Raw genomic sequence first — 13852 nt, 5'->3', positions numbered from 1 at the left:
CATATTTACCCTCTGTGAGACAGAATGCCCCAGGAGAGCAGCATATTTACCCTCTGTGAGACAGAGTGCCCCAGGAGAGCACCATATTTACCCTCTGTGAGACAGAATGCCCCAGGAGAGCACCATATTTACCCTCTGTGAGACAGAGTGCCCCAGGAGAGCACCATATTTACCCTCTGTGAGACAGAATGCCCCAGGAGAGCACCATATTTACCCTCTGTGAGACATAATGCCCCAGGAGAGCACCATATTTACCCTCTGTGAGACAGAATGCCCCAGGAGAGCACCATATTTACCCTCTGTGAGACAGAATGCCCCAGGAGAGGGCCATATTTACCCTCTGTGAGACAGAATGCCCCAGGAGAGGGCCATATTTACCCTCTGTGAGACAGAATGCCCCAGGAGAGGGCCATATTTACCCTCTGTGAGACAGAATGCCCCAGGAGAGGGCCATATTTACCCTCTGTGAGACAGAATGCCCCAGGAGAGGGCCATATTTACCCTCTGTGAGACATAATGCCCCAGGAAAGGACTAAATTTACCCTCTGTGAGTCATAATGCCCCAGGGGAGGGCTAAATTTACCCGTGAGGAAACCTTCCCTGGAGGAGTTCTGTTTTTGGTCCCCAGGAAACACGTTGCCTTGCTATATTTACCATTCCTAATGAGACTGTTATGGCTGTGTGGTGCATTATTTAACCTTAAGGGCTCATTACCTGAGAGCTTGGTATTTTTAGGCTTATTACGCTTAACCCTTTTTTATTACTCATTAATCGACTACTCAGTCAGCTTATGTTGTTTGCTTTCATATAAAGTCTTAAGGAGCGTTGTCCAGGAGAGTAACTCTGTGCTCAGGAGGTTTAGAGAGCTCAGCTGCTTCTCAAAGCTGCTTAGAGCATCAGAGCCCGCCGCTGCTCTTCCTGTACGCCATGACAACCACAGGTCACCTGTCACTCACCTGCTGACGCCAGAGAGAGAGAGAGAGAGAGAGGGTGAGAGAGTGCGAGAGAGAGAGAGAGAAAGAGAGAGAGGGAGGGAGAGAGAGAGAGAGAAAGAGAGAGAGGGAGGGAGAGAGAGAGAGAGAGAGAGAGGGTGAGAGAGTGTGAGAGAGAGAGAGAGAGAGAAAGAGAGGGAGAGGGAGAGGGTGAGAGAAAGAGAGTCTCTAGGGAACTGGCCACACGAGGATGGTTAACACACACACACACACACATTCACACACGGAAATTCACATACATACACACTCGTACATGCACGCACAGACACACACACACAGACACACAAACAGATACACAGACACACTTCTACTCTCTTCCCTTTATCTCTTTTTCTCACTTTTTTTCTGCTCTTTCTCTTCTGTCCCTACCCCCTTTCTTTTTCTCCCCAGTCTCTTCTGTTTCTCTCTTTCTGCCTCTCTTCTTTTTTTTCTTATCTCCTGTCCCTCTCTCTTCTGCTTTGCTCCCTGTCCTCCAGTTGCAGGGCTGCTGTGCTCCGGTAAATCTGCGTTTCAGTCGCTGTTGATATAATTCAGGTTATAATCCCGCCACTCTGCTTGGCTCTGACAGGTGCGTTCGGAATGCGTCTGCAGCTCACAGGAGCACGTTTACATATGGATCATAAAAAAAACACTATCCATCAATTCCCAGCTGCAGATTTTTACAGATTAATTTTCATGTTGATCAAAGTTCAAACCTCTCAGTCACCGCGTGTAATCCAGATTTCATTTTGAACATTGAAGCTGAAAGAAATGAAATCTGTAAATAAAAGGATCAGGTTCGGTCAGGATCAGAGGGTCCATGCTGTGGCGTTTCTGTGGCGCAGTTCTGCGTGCGCTGCAGTGTCACCTGGGTAGCCTGGCCTCGTTCACCCGCGCTGACCCCATCATTGCGTTACGGCCTCGGGTTTGGTGATGTGAGTGCGTGTGTGTGTGTGTGTGTGTGAGTGAGTGAGTGTGAGTGTGAGTGTATGAGTGTGTGTGTGCGTGTGTGTGTGTGAATGTGTGTGTGTGTGAGTGAGTGAGTGTGTGTGTGAGTGTGTGTGCGTGTGTGTGTGTGTGTGTGAATGTGTGTGTGTGTAGCGCGTGTGAGTGTGAGAGTGTGTGTGTGTGTGAGTGTGTGCGTGTGAGTGTGTGTGTGTGTGTGTGTGCGTGAATGTGTGTGTGTGTAGCGCGTGTGAGTGTGAGAGTGTGTGTGTGTGTGAGTGTGTGCGTGTGAGTGTGAGAGTGTGTGTGTGTGTGAGTGTGTGCGTGTGTGAGTGTGAGTGTGCTGTGCTGTATCTTTGTGCAGTATCTGTATCTGTGCTGTATCTGTGCCGTGCTGTATCTCTATGCTGTATCTGTGCCGTGCTGTATCTCTGTGCTGTATCTGTGCTGTGCTATATCTCTGTGCTGTATCTGTGCTGTGCTGTATCTTTGTGCAGTATCTGTATCTGTGCTGTATCTGTGCCTTTCTGTATCTGTGCCGTACTGTATCTCTGTGCTGTATCTTTGTGCTGTATCTGTGCCGTGCTGTATCTCTGTGCTGTATCTGTGCCGTGCTGTATCTCTGTGCTGTATCCCTGTGGTGTATCTGTGCTGACAGCTCTTAGGGAGACGGGGAGCCTGCGTGCTGGCAGCCCATCGCGGGAGGAGCAGGTTTACCCATCTTACTCATTCAGCACCATATGTCACAGGCTGCTCTCTGCATCCCATAATATTCTGCTGCTACTCAGCAGTTCTACCAAGGTACTCAAACGCCAACGCTCTGGGTGTAAGATTTTCAGCCGCCTTTGGAGAGAAATTGAGGTAAAATGTGTTTTCGTTGTGAAAAGAAAGAATGTGACAAAGCCAGCATGTTTTTGGCAGTCAGCCTTCTTCAGAGCGGTGTTGAAAAACAGGTCTGGCTGTGTGCTTAGTGGTGAGCCCGTTTGAGGGGTACAGCGTGGGGGGGGGGGGGGGGGGGGGGGGGGGGCACTCCCTCTCAAGGACCACTCTGGAGCCAGGCCTGTTGAGAAAGATGACTAATGTTGGAGTTAAAATGTCACTAAGATGAGTCACTAAAATAATTTTTTGATGCATGTATATTTTCAGTCACTAAATACTGCCTGAGTGAGGTGAAGGAGTTCTGTCCCAGATCTTAAATGAGTTTAAACTTGCTGACCTTATTTGGTCATCAGTAGAATGTCACAAGTGATGATTTGCTTGTGCTGAGTCCTGATATGACAAGAATGTTCAGTGCTTAGAGGGACTGTGTGGCTAGGACACGTGTCTTTATTGTGAGAACTGAACCCCCTTCAGTAGAATAAAGAACATTGATTATTTTTGCCTCAATCCCTTTTTCTGTTTTTGGGGATTTTTGGAATCTTACATTACACACTTGCATGAGCGGCATCTTTCAGAGTCGTCCAACAGAACTGCAGGTAGCAATTAAAGAACAGTGAAAACTTTTTATGTTTCTGTTATATCCCCCTTATGTTTTTTTATTGCAGCTGCATTGCTCTTGAAGATATACTGCTCCGTGAGAATAACTGCTTCTTTTCCTGAGGAAAGAAGGAGGGAAGCTCTGAAACTGAAGGTGCACTGCGCCAGGGGAAATAAGCTCAGCTCATTAGTCTGGAATGAAAGAGGAAGCCTTTTGAAACTGAGGCAGACGTCTTAAGGTGGAAGTAAACAAGCGGGAGAGGTCAGACAGGTGCCACTGTCCCAGCTCTGTCAGGCACACGCCCGTCCCGCTGCCTGTTCTTAAATCAGGCGCGGGGAGGCAGGGAGGGGTGGGATTAAGCCTGTGGATTACAGAGGAAGCGTTCCCGCCCCCCCCCCCCCCCCCCCCATTCTCCTGGCAGGGCTGGGGCTGCCTGCAGAGGAAGGGGAGTTACATAACCCGGCCGTGGCCCAGAGGAACTCTGTCTCTGGTGCGTGTCCAGCAGGCGAGCTGGGACTCAGACTCTCTGTGTCTCAGACAAGCCAGAGGGTCCTTACATGCCTGATTGGTGGACAGGGCCCCTCAGTGGTATTGGTACATGCCTGACCGGTGGACAGGGCCCCTCAGTGGTTTTGGTACATGCCTGATTGGTGGACAGGGCCCCTCAGTGGTGTTGGTACATGCCTGACCGGTGGACAGGGCCCCTCAGTGGTTTTGGTACATGCCTGATTGGTGGACAGGGTCCCTCAGTGGTGTTGGTACATGCCTGACCGGTGGACAGGGCCCCTCAGTGGTTTTGGTACATGCCTGACCGGTGGACAGGGCCCCTCAGTGGTGTTGGTACATGCCAGACCGGTGGACAGGGCCCCTCAGTGGTTTTGGTACATGCCAGACCGGTGGACAGGGCCCCTCAGTGGTGTTGGTACATGCCTGATTGGTGGACAGGGCCCCTCAGTGGTGTTGGTACATGCCTGATGGGCTTAAGCTTCCAACAGTCTCTACTGTGTCTTTGGCATGTCTGACAGGTTGACAAAATCTTTCCACCTGGCAGACCAACAGGGGTACTGCAGTACCATTGACAGACTCTCCAGCATCTTTTACACACACCTCATTAGCCACCAGGGACTCTCCAGCACCTTTTACACACACCTCATTGGCCAGCAGGATTTCTCCAGCACCTTTTACACAAACCTCATTATCCAGCAGGATTTCTCCAGCACCTTTTACACAAACCTCATTTGCCAGCAGGGACTCTCCAGCATTTTTGACACACATCTGACTGGCTAACATGGACTCTTTCCATTGCACTCTCCGTTCCAGCGACCAATTTCTTTGGGGGGGAGACCAGGAAGGATGGAAATGGGTACACTCTGCTTTTGAGATACACAGTGTATACGCAATTGGCCATACCAGCTTGGGGGGGGTGGAAGCTTTTTCTTAAAAATATGGCTCTTTATTGTGAACCTGCTCCATCTGGCACATTCCACCCACGCTCCTGGGGGTTCCCCACGCCAGGGCACCATCGCTCCTGTGCTGACATCATCACTAAATCCTTCGAGCGCGTGTCCCCGGCAGGAGGAGCAGGACCTGGAGGAGCGTGAGGAGGGCAGCGTTCAGCTCTCTCGATCACGCTCCGCGGAGACGCCCACGCCGTCGCATTCGGCTCCACGGGCAAATAAATCAGAGAGCACCCGAGAGTCTTATTAGAGCTACGGTTAGAGGATCGCCCGATCTATTGTTCTCAATCTTTATTGTTATTTTCACCCCTACAAAAACTGTTTTATAATTCTATACTGTGGTCACATTTGGGTGATACAAAGCAGGATGATTTGGTTTAAAATGCATGTAAAGACTGACATTAGGTTATTTTGTTGTAAATTAACCCTTTGGAAGAGTAGGTTTTTTTTAGAATGCTTTTTGAAAATTCTACGTCAGTGTTCTAGAACTCCATTGCTTTCAATCACCAGCAGTGGTTGTGACATCAGCATCAGAATGTTCAGTTAAGAACATTCTACTCACACATTTGGGATCTCACCTTAAAGAGGGATGCATTAAAAGCGGAGGCTTATCTCCCCCTCAGCCTGGGTTCAAGCCAAACGCATGTAAACAGATATTCAGCAAAAAGGCAGTGAAGGGACGGCAACATGAACACCCCAAGGTGCATTTTAAATGCAGATTTTACTGGAATTCAATGGATTTTGAGTATAAATCTTTCTGGCGTGTAGCTGGGAGAGAGGCATAAATCGCCATCTGCATGTTGTTCTGGGTTGCCCTGTTGTAATAAACTGCAATATGCAAAGTACTCTTTGAAGAGTACACACTCTCACGATGAAGAGTGCACAGTCTCACAATGAAGAGTGCACAGTCTCACAATGAAGAGTGCACTCTCACGATGAAGAGTGCACTCTCACAATGAAGAGTGCATAGTCTCATGATGAAGAGTGCACTCTCACGATGAATAGTGCACAATCTCACAATGTCTCTGTGCTTCTCTATCTGACTGGGTCTCTGTGCTTCTCTATCTGACTGAGTCTCTGTGCTTCTCTATCTGACTGGGTCTCTGTGCTTCTCTATCTGACTGAGTCTCTGTGCTTCTCTATCTGACTGGGTCTCTGTGCTTCTCTATCTGACTGAGTCTCTGTGCTTCTCTGCCTCACTCTGTCTCGAAGTGTCTCTTTATACACAGCTGCATGAGGATTAACCTGTTTTCTGTGTTGTATTTTTGGTGAAAGAGCACATTTAATTCCACTCTTCTGGATCTGGCAATCTGTCTATTCCTGCACACCCCTGCCCACACACGCACACACATGCACACACACATGGACACATACATGCACACATACAGACCAACACACACATGCATACACAGATGCACAAACGCATGCACACACTGAACCCAGTCTGACTCTTCTGCCAGGAGAGGTAGAGAGTGAGTGAGTAAAGGACAGTGGTGTGTAAAATAGGAGAGAGACAGAGTGTATTAGAGGAGTAGAGAAATATATAATGCAGCCATCATTGCTCCTGTATTCCCTTTTTTACTTTCTCTTCCTCCTGCTCCTTCTCTCTGCTCCCAGTGCCTCCCAGGAGGTGCTTATGTAACCTCCTACACACCGCACAGCTCACACCGCACAGCTCACATCCACAGCTCACACCGCACAGCTCACACCACACAGCTCACATCCACAGCTCACATCTCTAACCTGAGAACACACTCCACGGCGTAAATAATTCTGAGAGTCCCCCTGCAGGAGGACAGCAGAACACCTGGACCTGAGCCTGTTTTGGGCCCAGGAGCAGGCCCAGGAGCGGGCCCAGGAGCAGGCCCAGGAGCGGGCCCGGGAGCGGGCCCAGGAGCAGGCCCAGGAGCAGGCCCAGGAGCAGGCCCAGACGTGGAGCGCTCTGCGGCGGGGTGTGGAAGTTTCGGGCCCAGGAGCAGGCCCAGACGTGGAGCGCTCTGCTGCGGGGTGTGGAAGGGGAGACACTCAGAGGTGAAAATGTTGGCTCACCTGGGAACGCAGCCCGCAGATTTACCGAAACGATTTATATAGTTTGAGAAAAAAAGATGGCTCCCAAGCGCTGTATCTTGGGAAATCTATGAGCTATTTTTCAACACGGTGCAAAACAGGTGAGTTATTCTGTTCATGGCAGTGAATTCCAATGTTTAATTAGAAATGGTTAATGAAGTTGAACTGAAAGCAACGTGGAATGAGACTCACATGGCAATTAAGATGATCCTGGCTCAGATGGATATTTCCCAGTGTAATTCAATTCTATTTATTACAATGTAAAAAAATAATGATCTGAATCCCTCACATCTTTCTGTCCCACTGAATTATGACTAACACAGTCCTGTGTTGCTGACAGTGTTGTGTTTTGTGGGTGGACCAGGGCAGTCGGGTGTATATCTTCCTACAGCGTGATTTACTGAAGGTGTGATTTATAGAAGAGAGTAAATTATGATCACAATGCACAAGCACACCAGTCAAAACAAGGCTCAGCAAATCCAAAGATGTGTTACAAGCTGTGGGTCTTAATACTTTACAGGAGCAGCCATGATGCCCCCCCCACGGTAACCAAATAACACTCCCAATAAAGGCACAGGGATCTCCATCATGGTAACATGCAGACAAACTGGGAATCTGTAACCTGAATGCCCTTCATAGATATAAATCAGAGTTTGTGCCACACCACCTTCCACGGTCTCCATGCCAACCCAACATTCAAGGACCTTTAACCCTTTGAAGAGCAGGCCTTTTTTGGAATGTTTTTCCTAAATTCTAAGTCAGTGTTCCAGAACACTGTTGCTTTCAGAGTCACCAGTAGTGATTGCTGCATCAGCATCAGAATGTTCAGTTAAGAACATTCATCAGAATGTTCTTGTATTTGTGATCTCACACCTTAAAGGGTTAAGGATACTCAGTGATTCTCATGCCCAGTATCCCTTCCAACAGGTATTCATCCTCCTGGAGCAGCCTGTGTACACTTCTGTGCTACGGTGTCTATGTGCTGTATGAGTGGCAGAATAGTGCAACGGTTGGGGGAGCTGGGCTTGTCAGTCAGAGGTTGCGGGATTGAATCCCTGCTGGGGCACAGCAGTTGAACTCTTGAGCAAGGTCTGCAGCTTGAAAATATCTTCTTCTGAAAATATCTGGCTGTATAAATGCAAAAAACCAAAAAAAACATGAAAGTCTCTCTGGATAAGAGCGCCTGTTTAAAGCGGAGATGTAAATGTATTCATGAGAGGGAAGGGAGCGTAGCCCTCTGTGTGTGATGTTTTATTCATTAGGGAAGAATTCACTGTGGAATGAGTTTCCTCTGAAGAAGGTAAGGGTTTCACTCTGGCACCAAACACCCGGGCTGCTCTAAGGCTTTCATCACAGAGTCAGCAGCCTGTCCCCCCCCCCCCCCCCCCCCCCCCCCCCCCCCCACAACAGAACCCATAGAACCCCCCTCCCCCCTTCGTGACTCCTCTCCACAGGTAAACAAGCTTGAAACTGATGTCTTGAACCCGGACTGAAACCTTCATGGGGTGGGGAGTGGGGGGAGTGGGGGGGGGCCTCTGAACATGTCCCTCCAGCAGGACGTGCCTGTCCCTCCAGCAGGACGTGCGTGGCTGCAGCACGCGCTACCGGCCTGGCGTTCCAGAATCCCACCAGAGTGAGAAACGGTTTTCCACACCACCGTCATGCTTCACTCCACAAATCCCGAAACACTGTAAAGACACGGATTTCATCGCTGTGCGTATGCAGCTAAATACCACGGAAGCTTCATTTTGCTGCATTGCGTTTGTTTTTATGGAATTATGTCCTCTGATATTGCTTCATATTTTTTCTTTCTTTTTTAGTCCTCCTCTTTCCTGTAATGCCCTACCTCCCTTTACAATGTCTCACTTGCAAAATAGGCTTTAAATATTAATGTGACATCCTAATAAAATAAAGATCATAATACTGTTGGCTCACTCTGCCCAGTGAAACCTTTCAGTCTGTCGAAGAACAAGAACGGAAGAGTTTAAAGTGCTCCAGTATTCGAAGGGAGTTTTAAGGCGGTCAAGAGGGCAGTTTTGGCTTCTCCCTCGGCCTCTGTGCTCCTCCAATCAGAAAGCCCAGATTTGTCTTGGCAGACCTTTGCTCCAGTCAGAGTGTGGTTTGTTGGACTGGCTTGCACCTGGATGGGGGCGTTGTTCAGGGACTGTTTTTAATAATGTATTAGAGCTTTAGAGGTTTTTGTTTTTTTAGAAACACACTTGCAGGTCTGTTGCTCCTGTGGAGCGCATCTTTAAAAAACCGTTTGAGTGCATTTATAATGGTTTATTTTATCTGATGAATAAATAATAAAAAACAGCAACAGGATGTTAGGCACCTCACAGACTGCCTGCTGCGGAAATGACTGAGCCCAGTCACAGCCTGTGACATCATAATCCACAGTGTGACATCATGGAACCCGCACCAACATGACTCTCCCCTCAGATCAGTCACGCTCATTAATGTAACCATTTTCAGATCAGCCACGGTCTTCAGTTCAGCTGTTCTCAGATCAGCCACGGTCTTCAGTTCAGCTGTTCTCAGATCAGTCATACTCCTCAGTGTAACAGTCCTCTGATCAGTCACAGTCATTAATGTGGCTGCTCTCGGATCAGTCACAGTCATTAATGTGGCAACTCACGGATCAGTCACAGTCGCGGCTGCTCTCGGATCAGTCACAGTCATTAATGTGGCTGCTCTCGGATCAGTCACAGTCATTAATGTGGCAACTCACGGATCAGTCACAGTCATTAATGCGGCTGCTCCTTGATCAGTCACAGTCATTGTTCATCCTGTCCTCTCCAGGTTGGCTGCCTGAGACAGTGAGCTTTTAATGGAGGGGTGGGATGAAGAGGATTAATCTACTGTGGCAGTCATTTCTCCCTGCGGTATAAGACCCTGGCAAACGCCGGTACGCCTAGAGGAGGGGCCTAGCGACTGTCAGGCCCCGCCCACTACAACAGGAACGTTGAGCTGAGGCCTAATTCGGGGGACAGGCCGACGGTAGGGACGCTATGCGACCCCCTCAGGGCCCACGCACAATGGCAGACCCCCCCCCCCCCCCGTTACCTGGGGGGTCCACAGCCAGCGGCATGCGGTTTTCTGAGGAACACACGGTGAGGGTGGAAAGCACTGGAACACAAACGCATGCACACACACACACATGCATACACACACACACCAACACGCACACACGCACACACACACACACACACACACACCAACACGCACAAACGCATGCACACACACACACATGCATACACACACACACCAACACGCACACACGCACACACACACACACACACACACACGAACGCACACACACACACATGCACACACACTTGTTCTGTACCCACCTCAGATGACATCAAAGTGTTGTTCCATGCTATGTGTTGTCCTCTCAGCATTCATTGCTGTGTCCTGATGATTCACTGCGCTCGATATCTACACTGAATCATACAGAAAATCTATTCAGCATGAACTCAGCCAACACAACATCTTTATCTCTTTCATGCCCCGTCAGAGTAAACAGAGAAAAACAAACATCATGGAGTTTTAGGGTTACTTCCAGCAAAGCTGTTTTTATGTTTTATCTGATTTTGTGAGTCCTTTTGAAGTTATTCTCCTTCAAAATGTTGTGTTTGTGTGTGTGTGTGTGATTGTGTTTGAGGGAGTGTGTGTGTGAGTGTATGTGTGCATGCACTGTGTGCGTGCACTGTGTGTGTGTGTGTGTGTGTGTGTGTCTGTGTTTATACATGCATGCATATTTACAAATCCTGCACATGCAGGGCCTTTGGTTATCAAACATTCTCCACTACACCATTTATTTTCCAGCTTTCTCCAGTGAAAAGGGTGCAGCTGGGCGTTCAGGAGAGACATAAATCTGTAATGAGTGTTGATCTAAGGCTTTAGGCAGGCTGATTCATGAGTGTTGTTCGTGGACCCCTCCGAGCAAACTTCCAGCAGCAGGATCCAAGGACTGCTTTTTATCAGTTTAATATTCATATTTAAGGCAGATATCTTTCAGTACCAACACAGTCGCATAGTCACATATCAAAGAGGAAAACTCTCTCTCCATACCTTGCACTGCAGAACGTTCGTTTTCTCCCTGGTGCTCTGATTGGCTGGAGTTTCACTGGATGTCCTGATAGTGGGTGTGGCCACAGGCAGAAGTTCTCGCAGCTCATCTGAACCACATTTCAGCAAGGGCACTGTTGCCATGGCGACTTACTTGCTCCCCTCACCTGTGTGCCCAGGGTTCCGCCTTGTGGTCAGATCACAGTACTGCAGTCAACGTGTGTTCTATTTATTTAGAAAGGTAGTTTTGAAAACAAAAGTCGGTTATAACATAACAGCAATTTGCAAAATGAAACTTTGCATTTGAAGATTAACACGAATGAGTAAAAAAAACGGCAACAGTTTCATCAACCAATTAAAATCTAGCAACGTCACTCGTGCAAGACATTAAATAATCATATGTCACGTTGTACGGGTTTAATTGGGAGAATTGCGAAGCGAAGAAAAGTTGATGCTGAAGGTAGCGTTTTTAATGGACGGAGGATTAATTTTCCGTGGAAGTGAAAGGCAAGCGCGTTTGCATAATTTGTGGAGAAGCTCTTGTCGTTCTCAGAAACAGCAATCTCGAGAGACATTACACCGGCAGACATGCAAGCTATGCTACTCTTGAAGGAACGGTGCGAGTGGAGGCGTTTCTGTAATAATCTCGCTGCACGAGCGTCTTCCCCGCGGCCTAAACAGGAGCCGGAAAGCGCCACAGGCAAGTTACGCGGTGAGTGAAGTGATCGCTAAAAGACTGAGGCCGTATTTGTAAAGGAGTGCAAGGTTGCTACTGCGCTAATACTTGCTCCAGAAAAAACTGAAATTGTTTCAGAACCTTAGCTTGTCTCGCCGGACTGTGTCTGATCGTATCAGCGGCATGGTACGAGATATTGATGAGTCTTTTATTGAACTGTAGAACAACTATCAGCTAAAGGCCAGACACAGCAACGGATGTGCTAGATTTCTACAAGCAACACATAAGCGTTGACAAATTTCCGAGTTTGAGGAAACACGCGCTTATGATGGCATCACTGTTCGGAACCACGTACTGCAGTAAACCGTTGGGTGCTCTGTCTCGCGCAGGATCGCACAGGAAATGGAGTGCAGTTTGAAGCAGGCTTGAAACGGCTCACGCAGTAGGGGGTGCGCCTGTAGGCCCCAGCAGCTCTGTAGCACACATGCTGCATATTCCTCTACAGATCCAGAGAGGAGCGCGAGACCCCCAGAACTCTCAGAGGCTATGTGAGAACCCCCCACAAACGCTCTCACGGGGCGGCTGGGGGGGAATGCTTTGTTTGAGATCCCGCCTGTCGTCGGACCACGGCTCTCTCATTGTCACGGTCATGTTCGGGCAGCGGGGGTCAGTCCTCCAGTGAGTGGGTCTGGAATGTGTTGAGGCCGGTCAGTCAAGGCCTGCCAGGGCTGTGAGTCTCTCTGGACTCTTACCTGCAGCTCTGTGTGTGTCACACCTGCAGCTGTTTTACCTGTAACTGTCACACCTGCAGCACTGTTTTACCTGTAGCTGTCACACCTGCAGCTGTTTTGTCTGTAACTGTCACACCTGCAGCACTGTTTTACCCGTAGCTCTCACACCTGCAGCTGTTTTACCTGTAACTGTCATACCTGCAGCACTGTTTTACCTGTAGCTCTCACACCTGTAGCTGTCACACTTGCAGGGATAAGGGGTGACACACGTAAACATGTAGTGAAGGAGTAAGGCCATTTTTGTGATCGCTTTTAACTCCAGTTCAAACTGAGGTAAAGTGTCTTGGATTGGGTCATAGATTGCAGAGATAGAAAATCCAGGTTCAGAAAGTAAAAGTCCTTCCCAGTATTTTGTATTTTGTTCCAGTCACCTGGATTTGCTAATCACCCAGCAGGTAGGACTAATTAGTGAAATCAGCTGGTGGAGTTCATGGGTGGAAGAAACACACAGCAGGACTTTTACCTTTCTGAACCCTGCGTTTCCCCCTCTGATGAAATACTCACATGATGAACGATGTGAGCGTTTCCTGCTTTGCATGAATTCCACTGAGACGGAACAGGTTGTCCTCTCTCGTGTGCAGGAGCTGCCTCCGTCCTTCGGCTCTGTAACCTGATCAGCCGGTCCTAAATCTGGAGCAGGGCTCCAGCTCTGCCATTGGCTGCGCTGCTAAAATTGGCATGTTGACCCCTGTGAAATGCATTCTGGGAATATTCCTTAACTCACTGCCTTATGGGGTCAATACCGCGTGGTCTGTGGTGATGTGTGGTGAGGTCATGAAGGTGGGGTCATTTTTCCTGGACCTTTCGCTACGCTAGGCTACGCTGCCGGTCCCGATTTCCTTAATTTCTTGCTTCACCGGAGCAAACAAGTTCAGAGCGTCCCGTTCCCAAATATTATTTTTCTGAATGTGCCAACCCACTGCACGCTCATGAGTAATTATCCACAGACTAGTATTTGTGGGAGTCCACATGTCCCATTGGTGTACAATTACAGATAATAGTGACAAATCATTTTAACTATAACGTGGACTGTAATTATAATAATTGTGGATTTAGATATAGAAGTGTGGGGTCATGTTTTCCAGATAAGATTGCACTTGAGATAATCATTTAAAACCCTTAAGAGCCCTTGCAATACATTGCTAAGAAGGTGTATTCGGTCTTTTCAGCTTAGATTTTTAAAAATTGTCAGAAGGGAAAAAATTGCTCATTTGTGTATGGGGGTGTGTATAGAGCAGCAGGAGCAGCAGGGGCTGTGTATAGAATCTAAGTATTCGCCCCCGGCGTTACCTCAGTAACATCCCGCTCTGAAGGAGGGTGTTATCTGACCATCCTGCGATACTTGTAAACATTTGATGTCACTGAAAATAGGCTGTGTGACGCGCTGACGTGAC

General features: G+C 48.4%; 1 long non-coding RNA gene across 1 annotated transcript; it reads right to left on the bottom strand.

Moving 5' to 3' along the window:
- Positions 1 to 8515: 8515 nt before the first annotated feature.
- LOC118216064 lies at positions 8516 to 11206 on the bottom strand. Its single transcript, XR_004762962.1, has 3 exons — positions 10995 to 11206; positions 10271 to 10363; positions 8516 to 8605 (listed from the first exon to the last, which is right to left on the bottom strand). It is a non-coding gene; the product is annotated as an uncharacterized LOC118216064 (long non-coding RNA).
- Between the last annotated feature and the right edge of the window lie 2646 nt (positions 11207 to 13852).

Source organism: Anguilla anguilla, chromosome 17 (genome assembly GCF_013347855.1).
Source record: "Anguilla anguilla isolate fAngAng1 chromosome 17, fAngAng1.pri, whole genome shotgun sequence".
NCBI lineage: Eukaryota > Metazoa > Chordata > Actinopteri > Anguilliformes > Anguillidae > Anguilla > Anguilla anguilla.
The sequence above is the reverse complement of the archived record's forward strand: the minus strand, read 5'-3'. Positions and strand labels throughout refer to the sequence as shown.